Genomic DNA, 17,152 nt, shown 5'->3' with positions numbered 1-17,152 from the left:
AATATGCTGCTAATTCACCCCCAGGGCTTACCAGCTAGGGTTTCCAGAAGCTGAAGGGGAACCTGTTTATAGGCTGACACCGGGAGAGGCTCCGTGGAGGAGTCTATAGGGAGTTAGACCTACCCAAGTCTCTAGGTGGAGGTCTCCATGTAGGCCCCTAGTACACTAGACATATACAGTCCAGTTATTGCTTTAAGATCTGCTTTCTCTTGAATGCTGTTGACCGAAATAAATAATACTTTGATTGAGGGAGACTGTCTGGTCACTTGCTACCACAGTCATTGCTCCCAGAGGGAAGAGAACGGCAGGTGTTGAACGTAAGTCAGGCCTGCTGGTGTAATCATGGTTTATCTGCAGCGAACAGCAGCCAAGGCCCACTCTGAAAGTGGGAGAATCGTATAATTCCATGTGCTGGCCCAAGACCTGCATGGGGTGTGTGGTGCACGCTTATCTTCACAGCATACACACAAAGAAATGAGATAGAAACCTAAATAATCTTGCTAGAAGGTTGCCATGTAATACTACTTTATTGCTTAGATTTCAGAACACACAAAAACAGAGGCAAAACAGGCTGCTCCCTAATGCTCACCCCCATCTTACTCTAGCTGTCTGTCTGCAAACTGACTCTGCTCACATGCTTTGCTACAAAGCCTCCTAGGCTACAAGGGGCACTGGGGGAAACAGAGAACACCCTCTTACTGAAAGGTCGTGACTGCTGCCCAGGATGGGAGGGTGACATTTTCCTTTGCAAACACCCGTGTTCAACAGCAGAGATGGCAACGTTCGTACATTCATGGGGCAGAACCTGGCCACGATGTGTACGCTCCAGAAGGGGGAAAGGCCTTGGATTTCAAAGGCTGTTCTCAGCTTGACTCATCGGGGGGAGCGGGAGTTAAGGATGAGGGTTATTTCCTTTGCTTCTTTGTCTGGGCACCTAACTCTGCCCATGGAACATTAGTGGTTCCCTCTCACATAGTTCAGAATGCCATTTGCAGTCCTCTTATTTCTTCTTGGAGTCTCAGGCTGGCTCACTAAGCTACTGAAATGCATCTTCCCTGCAAGGCTGCTGGGAAACCACAAGCGTCATGAAATTCAAAACTGGGCCACAGCAAACCACGGGAAATAGAATTAGTGATTCCTGCTCCTCCCGCTGGCTGCCCCCCGGGGACATCTGCTTTAGACTAGTCAGGACTCTACAAAGTCCGCTCTGCCCCCCCCCCCCCGCAAGATGTCTGGCTTTGCAAAGGCTAAGTGGGCATTGAGCAGGGGAGGGGAGAAGCAGCACGGAGAATAACTCCAATCCACACCGAGGGGACTTGTCAGGGCCAGAGGGGGTGATGGAGGGCAGCAGGAGAACCCAGGGAGCACACTGGGGTACCCATCACTCCCTGTCTGAATGGCAGCATTCCACATCCGGCATGCAGTGAGGTAACAGACTGCCAGGCCGTGGGGCTGGGGCCCGGGACTTGGGTGATCAGGGCCCAGTTCTAGCTCTTCCATGGGCCTGACTCCCCACTGGCCTGTCCCGCTCAAAGGCAGAGCAAACCGTTACCATTCTGACTGGGTCGCATTCTGCACTCACCTTGCACTGTGTAAATGGCTCCACAAGGGCCAGGGCAAGGGGGAGTCTGGCTCCCTGCAGGGCCTTGGACAAACCACTGACTAGCTGTGCCTCAGTTTCCCCCTTGGTAAAATGGGGATCATAGCACTGCCCTGCCTCTCAGGAGGTGTGTGGGAATAAACTCATCCGTGTTGTGGGAGTTTCACGCGATGCAGGGCTGGGGGCCATACAGCTGGCTAGAGAGGACCCAGGTCTAGGAGCAGATGTCAGCTGTGCTCAGAACACACAAGTCTTTGGAGATCCAGAAGAAAGATATATTTTGTTCTTGCTCTCTGCCTTAGAAGCGTCTCTCTCGTTTCCCTTCTCTTTCTTAATTCTCTCACTGTTGGAAGCACAGTAACCGAGCAGCTTCAGCTAATGTGACTCTGCCAAGGGCCACTGGCAGCATTTTCCTTCTGAAATTTGGTTTGCATTTCACTGACAACATGGGACACTGGGACACTGGCCATGCAGGTGAACGAGAAAGCAGCTACTTTCCTGGCTCGAGGGAAGTCGCACAAAGAGCCCAGAAGCTGAATATCCTGGTACAGCTGGATCAGAGATTCCTGTTGCTCTGTCACATGCTGTTTGGGGCTTCGCAGACTCAGAAAATGCAGCACACAAGGCACAAAGGCCCTCAGGAGAATGGAGTTGTTTCCACATCCCAGAGGCACAGCTTCAGTCTGGCTTTGGGGAAAGCTGGCAGGAATTGCTAACTCCTGGACATTAAGCAAATAGAGCAGAGGATATACTGCGCACAGCCACTGGCAGCCTGGTTCTCTCCTTACCCCCAGCCAAAGAGAGTTCCCTTCGAGCCATTTTTACGTTTCCTTTTTGCTTTAGGAGAGGGAGGTGACTTGACAGGACCTGAGAGGAGAATTAAGGGTAGAGATTTCAGAGTCCATTAGCCCTCTCACAGCTGGTGGTTGGAGGAAGAAGCCCTGAGGTGTCTCCCATTAAAGTTTCAGCAGGTAGGTCGGTTGTTTGTCTTTCCCGGGCAGATTTCGTTTGTTTTATGGTCGCAATTTCAACCCGACAGGTTAAAGAACAGGAAACCAAGAGAGGTGATGCTGCTGTCTGCACACCACAGCCAACCCGTGAGCATCACTGGGCGTGGCCGCAGAGAAAGGCAGGCGGGTTGGCGCGGAGCAGGAGGGGAGACGTGGCTAATCAGGGTTGGCTGCTGCTGCTGCTCCTACCTGGCCCCTTCTGTTTCCCAGCTCTCTCAGTAACAGTGTAGACACAGCTACACCCCTGATATGAGAACTGCCCTGGAGTTATTGGGCTACTTCCCCATGGGCTGAATTCAGCCTGAAAGGCCCCATTCTATAGGGGCCACTGCACTCTCTCAGAATGGCCCAGGGACAGGGGGACTTTGGAGCTCCTGCCAAGTGCTGTTGGTGAAGTGGGGCCGTGACGGGCAGTGACACCCTGTTGCACTGGAGACCCAGCTTCAGGGGTGGCTTTGGAGACCTGGCTATGTCCGAGAGCTGCCCGGGCCCAGCTCGGCACTGCAGCTGGGCAAGCCTGCTGTCTTACTCTGTTTTCCACTAAGCTGATCCCCAGCGGGCCCTGCAGGCTTCCCTCCCACGGCTCCTCCCCAGTTCAGCTGGGTCCTGGCCCTCCAACCTGGACCATGGCGATCTACCGCAGGCCAGGGCCTGGGCTCCGTACAAGGTTCAGCTCCCCGCCATCTTGCTCAAGGTCCCTAGTAGCCTTCCAGGGCTTCTCCAGTCAGCAGCTGCCCAGGGGCCTTCCAGAAAGATGGAAGCTGGGCTGTGAAAAAGGAAATCCGCTTGAGGCAGCAGATGCCGGAGGATGGTTCGTGTCCCTCCCCCACTTGGCTGGTCCCAGACCTGCTGAGTGCTGGGCCCACAGAGGGAGCTCCCTGGGGTTTAGAGAGAAGGGGAGGGTGCTACAGAAGCATGACACCCCCTTGGCCCTGTGCCTCCGGGTGACAAGAGCCCCTCTGTGTACGGATCCAGGGGGCCCAGCTCCACAGTTAGGGTCCTCTTCCTCGTCACAGACCCCAGTGGGCCTGGAAATGAGTCCAGTCCTGAGGCTCTGAGGCATGTGGGGACACAGGGTGCTGGGCACAGCTCACTCCTGTTCCCGAGTGGCTTTCACCGCACGCAATGTGCAAAGCTTTGGCAACATTTGGCGATTCTCCGAAGCTGGCAGCTGAAAGGATTTGCAGTAGTGGCTAGGGGCACCCTGACTCAGTCCCAGGGGAATCAGCTCAGACAAGGTTCTGATCCTACAGACAACCTGCAGGCAAGAGACCTGCAAATAGATATGATTTTCCCAGAGAACAACACCCTCAGCCATTGAGCTTGCCAGCACCTGGCAGTCAGGCGCTGTCCCCCTGCCTGCTTGGACTGGCCTTTGTCCCCATCCTGAGTTTTGATTGGAATTCCAAAGTTTTGTCTGATGTTCTCTTCTAAGTTATAGGGAGACTGGGAGAGAGATTGGGGACACTAAATCTAAATACAGGCAGCCTGAATGCACAGAATCTCTGCCCGGTTGGAGCCGATTAACCATCATCCAGAGGGATGACGTAGGGACCAGAGAAAACAGGTGGAAAAATGATCAGTGGAGGCCATTATGGAGGGATGTTCAGCATGTGTCAAAAACCTGGTTAGACAGCTGCTTTTCTACCAGCCCCTCCAGGAGACGCAGAAGAGACACGTAACGTGAGTCTGAGGTTGATAATGAACTTGTCCTGTCTGGAAGGTTTGGCTTAGAGTTTAGGTTTTGGGGAAAGGAAACATTTTAAAACACTTAATATTAATAGAAATGTTATAGTGAATTGATTTTAATTCTGTGAAAACAGGTTTGGTTTGGATTTCCTCCTTTCCTGGCAGTGCCTGTATCCCAGACACTGCCAGGTCATGATGTGCCTGAGAACTGGAGGGGGAAAGAGACTGGCAGTGAATGTGAAATGGACCAGGCTGTATTAATTGTCCAAGGTGAAAGCGATGCAACGTCAGCCAAACTGTGTTAAAGATCAACAAGATTATTATTAGTCGTTATTTGCTAAGTGGTAGCAACTGCTCAGAACCAATTGAAATGAAAAATAAACACAACCCCTGGTTGCTAAGATCTGAATGAATGTTCACAATCTCAGCGGTCCTTAGTGACCCAGGGAAGGGGCAGTGTGGTGTGCTGGAAAAGTACCAGCCTGGCCAACAGGGGAGCAGGGCTCTAACTTCATCTCTGCCATGCACCTGCTGTGTGACCTTGGTCAAGTCACTTCGCCCCCAGCCCCCAAATCTCTCTTTCCCCTGCAACCCCTTCGTCTGTCTGCTGTTAGGGGCAGGGACTGGCGCTCACTGGGTATACCAGCCCCCTGCCTCAGCAGATTCTGCTTCTCCTTTGCCACCCCTGCTACACAGCTTGTTTTGTCAGTCCCCAGAGTGGTCGTTGATGTCCCTACGGCCCATGTGCGGTCCTAGGGATATCCCATAAGGATGGATTGCCCCCCACTGCATGCAACGGGTAGGGCATTTGGTGGACCCCTATTCCCACAGAGGGCCCAAGATCCACGCAGATTTGGGGACGCCTACCGAGGACAGGAGCATCCGTGTCCTCATCCATTGGCTTCCGCCTTCCTGCATGTTAGCTTAGACCCTTCTGTCTCCTCTCCTCACCCTGCAGGGGAGAGCAGCCTGTGGCCTCTGACGTTGTCCCTTTAAAGAGATGAGATAAGGAGTTGGCTGTGTTGTTCTGGCCAGTTCCTCCTCCTTTGAATGAAATGGAAATGACATGAAGCCCCAGTTTGCGGATTCCTCTCAATCCCTTGTCAGATGGCGCAGACAGCCAGGGCCAGCCACCCTGTGAATTATTCTGCCACCCAGCAGATTCCCACAGCAATGTCAATCATCCAGGAGTGTCTCAGCTCTGGGAAACCAGCCATGGCCGTGAAATGTAGCGAGTGAGCTGGCCACGCCCAGGGCCTAGGATCTGGCTGTCAGTGCGGTTTGGTACTTTATCCGGAAGTGAGCACAGGATGTTGGAGAGGGAGCTAGAGCAATTTTTAAGTGACTCTTTGGAATTTACAAGAAGAAATTGTTTATTGTACAATCTATCCCCTATCCCACCCTCCCCCCGCCGCGCACCTGCACACACACAGTTGTGCACTGTGACAGATAAATAGCACCTGGAAAGCACAGACTCCAGCAGCACTCTACATGCAGATGCTGGCATAGTATATTTTGCATTTTTGGACTTTAACAAGCCAACTACTTCCCTTCCTCTGATCAGAAATTCCCTGGGGGCTCTGATGGGATGAGTCTCCACTATTTCCCCAAGAGATGTCCGGGGTGTGTATGTGGAAACGATACTTTTCAAGAGCAAGGCAGTATTTTTTTAATGAAACCAGGTCTGTTTATTGTGAGTTCACTGTTGCAAGTCATTGCAAAGAGGACCTGATCTTGCAAAATGGATCCAGCGCGGATGTGAACCACATGAGATGTGGGTTTGAGCCAAATGCAGAAACATTTTGCATTTGATTTTTTTTAATATGATTTCTTATTGAAACAATGTGGTTTGCATTAAGGTTTTGATGTTTAGTTTGAAAAACCACACATCTAATTTTAAAGATTTGAAGCTTATAAATAATACAGTAATTTCGGGGCATCCGAAGAAGATCTCATGCGAGAAAGAGATAAATCAGTACCTCATTAACATATTTAATCTGCTCCACATTTCATTCACAAGTGTCTTTGGAAAGGACTCAAAGCGACTTCTCCAAAGACTCTACACCCACATCACTGCTTCATCCAGAGATAGAAAATAAACTCCACTTTGCAAAGAGCTGCGCTTTTACCACAGATGTCACCAATTAAATTGGCTTATGAAAATAACACATTTGCTTACCTTATTTTCCCTTCCTCACTTGTTACACTAGGAAATAGTTCTTTCCATAATTGCATTCCAGCTTGGAAGCTCCCCAGTTTATTCCTGGACATTAGTTAACAATGCCATTGAGATGGGGTTTGTCATATGGGAAGGTGTAATTTCTCAGCAGCAGTTGAAGCACAGGGCCATGAATCTCATTCCCTCTAAGTGGGATCGCTTCATAGCATTCACACATCCCTCATCTCGGGATTCCAGCTGGAAGGACAGAAAAATGAGAATTCTTGTTCCAAAGGAGTGAAATTCATACGTGTGCGGGAACCTACACACGACTCATGGCCTTTCTACAGAGATTAAGTAGGACTTGAGTGGTGCACAGACTTCTGCTGGGGGTGGATTTCACCCTACATGAGAATCTAGAGTATTATAAAAGCTATTTTCAGCCCCACTCTGCATTCATTGGTTAATGTGGGCATTGTGCATACTAAAAATTACTATGCAACATTTCCTATGGCAGTTTTAAGTATTAATGAACAAGCTGGAATGTTGTAATGTGTCTTTACAGCTCTGTTCTACTCAGCCCTCTCTGCCTCTTCGGAGAGTTCCAAGGATGTGTTGACATTGGTGGGGTCTAATTAAAGCTGTGTGCTGTTCATGAAATTAACTGCTCATTTTCACCTGCATTCAAGCCATCTGACAATCATCAAAAACTGAACTGAGTTCTCCTTCAAACCACCACATGAGCAGGCATAAAATATTTGCTTTCCCCATACAGAAGGGTTAATCTCAGTCAATTAATTCAGCTGTTCCAACCATGAATATGAAACATGCCCCAATTACAGTCTCATCTCCCATGGTGAAAGAATGAAATCTCATTAACACTTGAGTACAACCGATAATGCCTTAATGGGGGTGTCAGACGTGTTAATGAAAAACATTTTTCATTATCCTTTTGCAAATCAAGCTGTTAACTTTCCAGCGATGGAGAACAGAATTCCCACTTGAGGAGCCTGCATGCAGCTGCATGCCTGGGCTTAAGGGCATTAGACCTTAAAAAGAATAGGGCACTTAGGGAGCAGACTCGTCCTCACACCCATTCAGAGTCCAGTTGCTTCCCTTATTTCTTAGCCTTGTCATTTCTAACTGCAGAGTCTGAACTCCGAGCCAGACCCTCCGCTGGTGTAAAACGGCAGAGCTCTGCCGATCTCAGTGGAGTGACACTGCTGTACATCAGCCCAGGGTGACCAGGTTTTTATTAGGGGAGCCCTGAAGCGTTCAGCATGTGGCTGAAAAATGACACTCTGCTCTGGCAATTTCAGAAAAGAGTGTTATAGAGAGAGGGCTGCAAAACGAGCAAAAAAAAGTGAAAGGCACAAATTTGGAGCATTTTTGCATTCTCCTGCATATTCCATATTGGTCCCATTTTCATGACGTGTGCACTAAAATATTCACTTTTGAAAAGCTACGCTCTAGTTCAACCATGTGTTATTGGGCTTTAGCCTGTCTCAGGTTCGTAGTAAGGAGGGATCATTCCTTCCAAAGCAATGGGATTTCTCCTGTGATTAACGTTCGAATCGTAGAACCGTAGGGCTGGAAGAGGGCTCAGGAGGACATTTAGTCCCTCCCCCTGCACTGAGGCAGGACCATGTAAACCTAGACCAGCCCTGACAGGTGTGTGTCTAATCTGGTCTGAAAAGCCTCCAGTGAGGGGGATTCCACAACCTCCTTCAGTAACCTGTTGAAGTGCTCACCAAGCTTGAGAGTTAGGAAGTTTTTCCTAATGTCTAACCTAAATCTCCCTTGCTGCAAACTAAACTGATTACTTCTTGTTCTATCCTCTGTGGACACGGAGAACAACTGAGCACTCTCCTCTTTAGAACAACCTTTTATATATTTGAAGACTGCTATCATGTCCAGGGCCAGCTCCAGGTTTTCTGCCACTCCAAGTGGCGAAAAAAAAAAAAAAAAAGCCGATTGGCAGCACTTCGGCGGCAGCTCAATCGCGCCGCTCCATTCTTCGGCGGCACTTCGGCAGCAGCTCAAAGAGGAAGAGAGGGACTGAGGGACCCGCTGCTGAATTCCCGCCGAAGACCCGGACGTGCCGCCCCACTAACAGACGGACTGCCGCCCCTTTGTATTGGCCGCCCCAAACACCTGCTTCCTTCTCTGGTGTCTGGAGCCGGCCCTGATCATGTCCCTCCTCCCCAGCCTTCTCTTCTCTAGACTAAACATGCCCAGGTTGCAGGCCCACTTGCTGAATGGGGGCCTAATTCTATGCAAGCAGCTGGAATGGTCCCATATCTGCACAGAGGTCTCCAGAGTAATTGCACCCCCACTGCTCCTCTCCCTCTCATCCTCTTCTTAGAAGTGTGGCAATCAGCATGCACCACGGATGGAAGTCGAAGGACTGCATTCTGGAGTCCTAGCGAGTCCTCCAGGGAGGCAACAGCACCTTTGCCTGTTTTACAGTCATTAACAGGACACAGTTCTTAGTTCCTTCTGTCCTCACATTACACAGCGGCAGGGAGGTTTTTACCAGAACTCCTGGCCTCGCACTCAATCTCCTCCAGCCTCTTGTTTCTGGGGCCTCCAAATAACCTTCAACGTGCTGGGTGGCTATGCCTGGGTAATAATAATAATAATAAATGGAGATATCCTATCTCCTAGAACTGGAAGGGACCTTGAAAGGTCATCAAGTCCAGCCCCCTGCCTTCACTAGTAGGACCAAGTACTGATTTTGCCCCAGATGGCCCCCTCAAGGATTGAACGTACAACCCTGCATTTAGCAGGCTAATGCTCAAACCACTGCGCTATCCCTCCCCCCCGATGAACTCTCTCATTAGTCCAGGAGCAGGCCTTCGGTCGCTCTGAGATCCTCAATGCTCTTCCCAGCTATTCAGTCTGTGGGAGCCTGAGCTGACCTGAGACAAGAAGCGGATAGACTAGGCTCTTCGGCAGTGTGTTGGAGCTGTCTGCTTTGTCTCCATGGGGGCTGGGGAGCAGGTGCGGAGGCACCTGCAGCTGCTGAAACTTTGCAGGAGAAATTGGCAGAAGGACCCTGTTTTTATAGGCTCTAAGCATTCTCAGAGCAATAGATTACATCCCTCTATTGTCAGCAGATAAAGATGGCCCATGTTTTGGCTCAGTAGCATCCCACGTTGCTCTCAGAAGGACTCTCCTGGTGCCAGCTCACGTGAGAGGCTGAGCACTAATCCCTGCTCTCATGAGCAAGCCAGCAAGGCTGTGGTGCCCATAAAGGTCACGGCTTTCACAACGGCCTGGCACATAGGAACTGGTTTTTATTTGCTTCCAGGCAGCGGGGCAGCTACTGGGTCAGCTGCGTGAATCAGAAGCATGAATACGACAGAGATGCCAGGACACCACACTGACAGAGCCGCAGAAAAACGGAGCTAGACACACAGAGACCCTGCACAGGGGTGTCTTTTCCGAGGACCAAATCAATCTCTCCTGATAAAGCCGTTCTGATATTTACAGCGAATGGGGGTTTTCAATGGATCGACTCACTTACATTACATTTTTCATGTCAGATAAATCTAACACAAGGAGTGAGTGGGTGGGAGTGGGGGGAAGGAGCCCGCTGAGACACATTCCAGATCTGGGAGCTCCAGCAATTGTCCCCTAAGGAACCTCAAGGTGGAAGAAGGTGGCCCAAGATCCTTTCCAGTGCAGAGTCAGCATGGGGGCCTGCCCTCACTCCTTCTCCCCCAAGATACCCTGACTGCTCCGGTGCTTCTGCACCATCAGAAACCCAGCTGAGCGGTGCCAGCTCTTCCCCGGACACGTTAAGTGGTGTCCATAAGACCCGAAGGCTCCAGGGCCAGCCACTCTCCCAGGTTTCACTGGGCTCTCTTATAAGCCCTTGCAGATGGAAGCAATTCTAGCCAGGTACATGCTATAGCTTCCTAAGCTATTTTGTGTTTAAGGCTCCGGCATTTCAAGAGAAGATAAGGTCAGTGCGAGCAGATTCAGATTAATCCCATCTGTGGTTTCAGTGAGATCATTTCCTGGCGGTGGTCAGTCCCCTGGGGCTATAAAGGCTCTGTGGGATCCAAGAACTAGCACTAGCTTATTTTGCATAACTATATATTTTAAACGAGCATCAAGGGCACTTGGGGCCTGGGATGGGTGCTGGGTTTGAGAGTCTAGTGGAAAGAAAAATGAATAAATAAAGACACATCCAATGAGCTTTACAGAAGGGGAACCTTCTCTGGAGATGCTTCTGCCCTAGTGTTGGTCTCTCCTGAATGAGACTGGGAAAATATTTTGGTGTCTCCTGAGAGTTTGATGGAAGCAGGGAAGAATTAGCTGTAAATTTTAGGGCGCTGGTTTGACTATGCAGGAGACGTTTCTTAGTGTCCGTGTGCATGTGCACACATGTGTTTGTGTATGCGTGACCATGTGTCTCCCTCCCTCTCCCTGCTGGTTCAGAGCCACTGAATTTCATTCCCGGCAGGCCATTTCAGGAATTTTTATGGAGATATCCCATCTCCTAGAACTGGAAGGGACCTTGAAAGGTCATCGAGTCCAGCCCCCGCCTCAAATGCTGGGAGACATTTGAGCAGCAGAAGGAAGGATGGAATGAGCCACACCGTGTGCCCCAAGGAGGAGCAGGCTGGCCACACGGCTGGTCTAGATTCGACGCAGAGGAGGAGAGTGACCCAGCCCGAGCTCAGCTGCCACCTGCAGCAAGATCTCCCCACATCACTCCCTCCACAGAGGTCACCTGTGCAGCTCTTCCAGGGTCCCCACCTGGGTGCACAGACATCAGGGCAGCAGATAACTCACCAGGGAGCTTCATCGCCCGTCTGGGTCCCCTCTGCAGCCGTTACTGAGCACCCGATGCTCCCAGCCAAAGGGAGCACAGCTCCTACTGGAGGGAGGCAGCTCCTGGCGCAGTGGCCGGAGGCTCCTGACGCCAGTTAGTGTGAGAACACACCGACCATGTGGGGGGCCCTTCGCTCATGGCCAGAATCCCATTTATAACTGGCCAACGATGCCCAGCCCGGGACCTTTGAAAATCAGGTTTCCCATCTGAAAATAATCTAGTAAAACACCAGCATTGTGTCGCTGACATGAGCGCGAGGCAGAGGTGCCAGGGCTAGGTGTAGAAAGCAGGTGTCTTGCCCCTGTGGGGAGGCTGATTAATATCGTGCATTTGCTTCTGCAGTGCCTGAGGCTCTGGCGGAGTTTACACACTTCAGGGGGGATGTTCAGAGGCACAAAGGGCTGTGACAGTCAATGGGGGTTGGGCACTCAACTCCCCTCTGTGCCTTTGGAGAGCTACCCCTCCTTCCTGGGGAAAAACCCTCCCCACACCTCTGCGCGGCCCGGAGTATCACCAGCTCTGTTCTACTGGGCGTTCACGGGAGGCTCCAAAAGGCTAATGAGGCTGGTAAATCAGCCTAGCTCTATTCACACCAATGCCTCTGGGCGGCAGCTGAAGGATATTGTGCAAGGAACACAGCAGTAAGTCGGTGAATGGGCATAGCGTGGCACCCCGGCACCCTGCCCTGCTCACCTATAGGCTGAGATTGGTAGTATGTGTAAATCTGAGAGCAGGTGGGAGGCCTCAGCCTCTGTGCCAGACCCAGGAATGAAGGCTCTGCCCATGCCCAGAAGCAAAGGAGTGACAGTGCAGCTGACGCAGGAAGAAACCCATTTGGATTCGTGTGGGGAATGTGGGGCCTTGCCACCATGCTGTGCCATTCTGAGCATGGCTGAAGAATGCTCCCCCCAGCCAGCCGTCAGCACTGCCAATGCTCCAGACATCTGCAGGTACCACACCTCATCCTGCTGCTGGTGCCACGCTGGCCAGTGCCTCCAGAGCGAGAGCTGGCTGCCTCTGCACCACTACCGCTGCATGTTCGTTCAGGACAGTCCCTGCACCGCTATCTCGGGAGATAGCAGAACGGGGAGATGGTTCCTCTGTGTGATGAGGGGGGAAGGGCTACTCCTGGGTCAGGAGTGCATGTAACAGCAGCTCCCTGGTGCCAGGATTGTTGCCCGGGTCTGTGTGCCATGTTTACTATCTAGGTAACCAGGATTGAATCAAAGGGCTCAGGTGTTTGCACCATGGATTTCTTCTCCAACGGCAGCAGAGTTTGGTACTATAAAGTGATCAAAACATTCCCAGGCATGGTTCTCCACAGAGGCCATTTAAAAGGTTAAAAGCATCTGTGATCTGGCCCCAGTGCAAGTCTGTATTAGAAATAAATGAAAAAAGGGGAGAAGGGAAACCAGTCATTTGCCTTTTATTAAAGTTTCAGGAGGAATCCAGGCCAATATAAACGCTTTTTTTTTATTTAATAACAATATATGAGAATGAGAAGAATTCAATGAGAATTCTAAAATGCTGCTGCTCCGTCCCACCCCACCCCTTTCTCGTTTTTCATTATCGCTGCGCTACGTTAACCCAAACACAACGTGCCCACCACATGTCTCCAGCTTTGGCTTAGAAATGTCCAGGCGCACATGGAAGCCCAGCGATGGGCACTGGTGGGAGATCAGGGCTCATTCTCCACGGGAAGAGCGCTGGGGAGGCCGAAACATGTGTGGTAACTCCAGAGGAGACCTTGCTTATAGCATCGAGCAAACAGAGTGGAATTTCTCTTTCTGTGCTCACAGCTTTGAAAGCACAAAGCTCCCTTCCTCCAGCCCAGCAGAGCAGGCCATTCCAGTCCACAGCACCAGGGGTTTGTGCCTGAAATCCAGAGGTACTTATGGATTCATAATGTTTACCAAGTGCTCCTTAACCTTTTGTCAGCAGCCCAGAGTGCTGGACGCAGGCTGATAGCTGCTCTAATCAGAGAGATGAGGAAGCTGTGGGACGCCCTTCGGAGCCTATTTAACAGGGATTCTCTGGGGTTAACCAAAAAGATACTGTTTGTTTTGTTTGGCAGGGAAATTCACTTTTCTTTCACCATGTTTATTGACATATGAATCAGCACTGGCGCGGAGAGCAAGGACTCAACAGTTGTATACAAGCGAAAGAGTGTATGTCAGGCAGCAAACTGAAGATTGGAGTAATGAGGCTATTAATCATGTCTTATTCAATCAGCCAAAATCACACAGTCCTTAGTCTGTGGGACACTTTTTCCCCACGAGGCATGTGGATTTCTCTGTCACACAGGCTGTAACATTCATGGGCTGCACTTTTGCTCTCAACATAAATAAATCATTTCAAGACACACAGCTCTGTCATTTTACAGAGTGCTCTGTCTCTGGTCTCAGCTCTTCCAAAGTGCATTGCTGCCCCCCCCGGTGCTGGGAACTCAGGATTCCTAAGGCATCTTTTCAGTGCAGTTAACAGACCTGGGCCAGATTCTCAGCTGGTGTAACTCATCATAGCCCACCTTGACTTAAATGGAGCTTCAGCCATACACCAGCCGAGGATCTGGCCCAGGGTTGGGAGGTCGAGGAAACTCATAACTAGAGCTGGGCAAACTGTGTCAAAAATCAGTTACCGAACAGCTTCTTTGAAAGACGCCGTGGGACTGGTTGAATTCTTAGATGTGATTATTATTATTGCCAAGCTCCTCTCCAAAATAAAGAGTTTCAGTCTTCTCAGTCTCTTCTCCAATGGAAGTCTCTCCAGGCCTCCACCCATTCTCATCTGCCATCTCTGGAGAAAGCAAGGGACAGAGTTTCCTGAGGGCACAAGACTCGCTGGAAAGGCAGATTTGGATTTCTGTGCAAGGAAACTGCCTGGTATTGTTCTGTTCCCGCAGAATTCAGGAAAACAGGATTCTGTGACCATTCTTTGTAAGTAAACAGGATTGCTCCAAACAAACAAACAAACAAACAAAAAAAACCCACCCTGATTCACTGTGAGTCTAAGCGTTCACATCCGACACACTATTGAAATTAGCTTCGTACAAAATGTGCCTTGTGAGGCATCATTTGAAAGCTAATAACTCACTGGTCAGTAATATTCTTGCATGTTGTATATACAGGGTGTGTACAAAAAGTTTTGAATATAGGCTGGAATTCTGACTAGCATATGTTTAACCCAGGCCTGTCAGGGGAGTTGGTACACAGATCTGCCTTAGACAATGGAATGGGTATTTGATTCTCTGACCAGCCCATTCTTTAGGCAAAGACAATGAAGGTCCATTTTTACATATTAAGTAATCAAAGCTATTAAGCTAACAAGTGGGGGAAGAAAGAACATGGAGCTTCCTTCAGCTTGAATAAACTTTACTTTGAGGGGTAACCGTCCAAAGAATCCATTTCAAAGGTTTAATGGTCTATAAAGACAGAGGGCTGAACGTCACGTGATAAGCAGTTGAATCAACTGATTGAATATCATATCACTGTATTATAAAAGTGTATAGAGTGAGTTCTTTTCTGGAAGCTAATAACATGCTGGTGATTAATATCACTGTGAGATGTCTGTATTAACGCTATAGGAGGGAATATGGATACTTTATGATATTATGCTTTAAAGTTCCTAGCCAACAGGGACAAAAAGGGTTCTGTCCCAGATAGGAGAGAAAGCAGGTAGAGTCAAAACAATGTAAATTAAGCAGCTAGAGTCAAAACAATGGAAGCCCCATGTACCCAGAAATCATATAGGGGATGGGATGCCCATAGGCAGAGGAAAAGAGCATGATGTCATCCTGCTTCTTGAAACAAAGTCATTGAACTTTGGAAGATATAAGCAAAGACAGAAGCCATCTTTGGCATCTATCCCTGGACAGACAAGAGGCCAGAGCTCTTGCAGGCTGAGAAAGATCAGTCCTTCCACCAAGGGGGGGCTGAAGTCTCAGGAACCGAATATATGTGAGAAACCATCTTGAGCAAAGCCTGTACTTTGCTAGATTAAGTTTGAGACTTTTAGATGGTTTTACTTTTATTTCCTTATAACCCTTTTTGACTTTATTCCTTTTATTTGGCATCACTTAATCTATGTCCTATTGTCAATAAACTAGTTTTATTTTTATTATTAACCATCTCAGTGCTGTGTTTCAAGGGAAGGGTGTATTCACCCCAGTTAAGTTAGTGAGCTGTGATGTGCTGTTGTGTTTTTAGAGGGGCAAACAAACCTCATTTCTCCAAACTGTCGAGGTGAGGGTTGGAGATTGCAGAGCACATGGTTTGGGAAGATTTGGGACTGGGGTGTGGTGGGGTCACCTTGCTGGTTGTAGTCAAGGCTGGTGGAAGTCAGACTGTAGACAGGCTGTCAGGGTCGGAGCTGCCTACCACAGAGACACTCAGGATGTGACCTGCATGCTGGTAGGCTGGTTGTGAGCATCGCAGGCTGGGAGCTACAGCAGCAAAGCACTGAGGGCACCCAGCATTGCAGGGCAAGTGGGGACACAACTCCTCACTGATCTGGATTGCACCCCAAACCCTGTGGCACTCGCATAATCAGTTTCCCCTCCTAATGGAAACAACCTGGCAAGGCCCCGAATACTGGCTAATCAGTAAGGCCAAAAAGGAACAAGAGTATATAATCTTCTGACCTTTGGGATTTGGAAGAAAGTTCCCGAGGAGCAGGTTATCCTGGACTGCCTACTGAAGGGTTCCTTACCCCCGCCTCTGATGCAGCTGGTGTTGTCCACCATCAGAGACAAGTTTCTGGGCTCGATCGACCCGTGCTCTCCTAGGGTGTGGTTTTCTCTCCTCCATGGGGTTCTTTGTTCTTGGAGGTGCCTGGCACACAGGAGAATGGCTGCTAGGGGGCGATCCCATCTTGGATTGGACACTTCACCCGATGAGATAATGAGCCTGCCATGGGGAGGCAAGGCCGCCCTGCTAGCATGTGAGCAGCAGCAGGAGGACACAGAGCCCCAAGCATGCATTGTGCCAAAGGCGGAAGCCCTTCAAGAGCTGATGGAAAGAGTTATTCAAATTTATGGCAGGGTGACCAGAGAGGATTCCACTCTGCCTGGCTTTCCTCCGGCTCTCATCAGTCTTCCCTGCTCTGTTCCATCTGTGGAGAACCACATCCTGTGAGCCAGTTCTGTCCAATACTATGAGGTTTCTCTGTATTCATCCCCATTGTCTGACTGGTTGGCAGCATTATTTTCATCTCAGTTACGCTCTCCCTGGCGGAGAGGGGGCAGGGAGCTGCCTTGCGTGAAGATTCCAGGAGTGGCTGCACCACTCCCCAAAGTCTGAATGGAAAAGGAACTGATGGAAGGACTGACAGGAGGGCTGAGTTCTGTGCAAAGGCGCTAGGCATGCTGCTGTCATTATGGGGTTAGAAACAGACCCTGCACACGGAATACCTCGCTATTACATCAGCAGAACCATTCCACTACCAGGGAGGGCACAAGAAATTATACAAACCAATCCCTGCAGGTCCTGTTTTAAAGATCGTCCCACCTCTCTCACACCCCCACACTAGCCATCCAACTGGGACTAGCATACCTGAGCTATTGCTGCCTGCAGAGACAACATGCAGCATCTGAAAACAGGTACATGTGGGACAGCAAACGCCACACTTCCCCAAGACTGCTCTCTTCCTCTGACTGATCACTGGGGTCCACAGTTTGCTCTTAGTTACACCAGTGAAAAGCTGGATTATCTCCACTGAACTCCATGGAGTTTCTCTGGATTTACACCACAGCCAGGGAGAGCAGGATTTGGCCATGGAAGTGGTGTGTGACAAAGTTTCTCCTCTATCTTGGTGGGTCCTGCGCTTATTGGCAGATTTTCTTGCCTCAGAGA

General features: G+C 49.8%; 1 long non-coding RNA gene across 1 annotated transcript in view; it reads left to right on the top strand.

Annotated features, from left to right (window-relative positions):
- The first annotated feature begins 1,789 nt into the window (after positions 1-1,789).
- The window catches only part of LOC135977251 (uncharacterized), a 28,704-nt gene continuing 13,341 nt past the window's right edge, over positions 1,790-17,152 (top strand). Inside the window, exon 1 of the long non-coding RNA XR_010594645.1 lies at positions 1,790-2,571. This is a non-coding gene — a long non-coding RNA (uncharacterized LOC135977251). The remainder of the gene's footprint in view (positions 2,572-17,152) is intronic.

This window comes from Chrysemys picta, chromosome 23 (assembly GCF_011386835.1).
Source record: "Chrysemys picta bellii isolate R12L10 chromosome 23, ASM1138683v2, whole genome shotgun sequence".
In the NCBI taxonomy this organism is placed as follows: Eukaryota; Metazoa; Chordata; order Testudines; family Emydidae; genus Chrysemys; species Chrysemys picta.
This window is presented reverse-complemented; position numbering and strand designations above follow the sequence as displayed.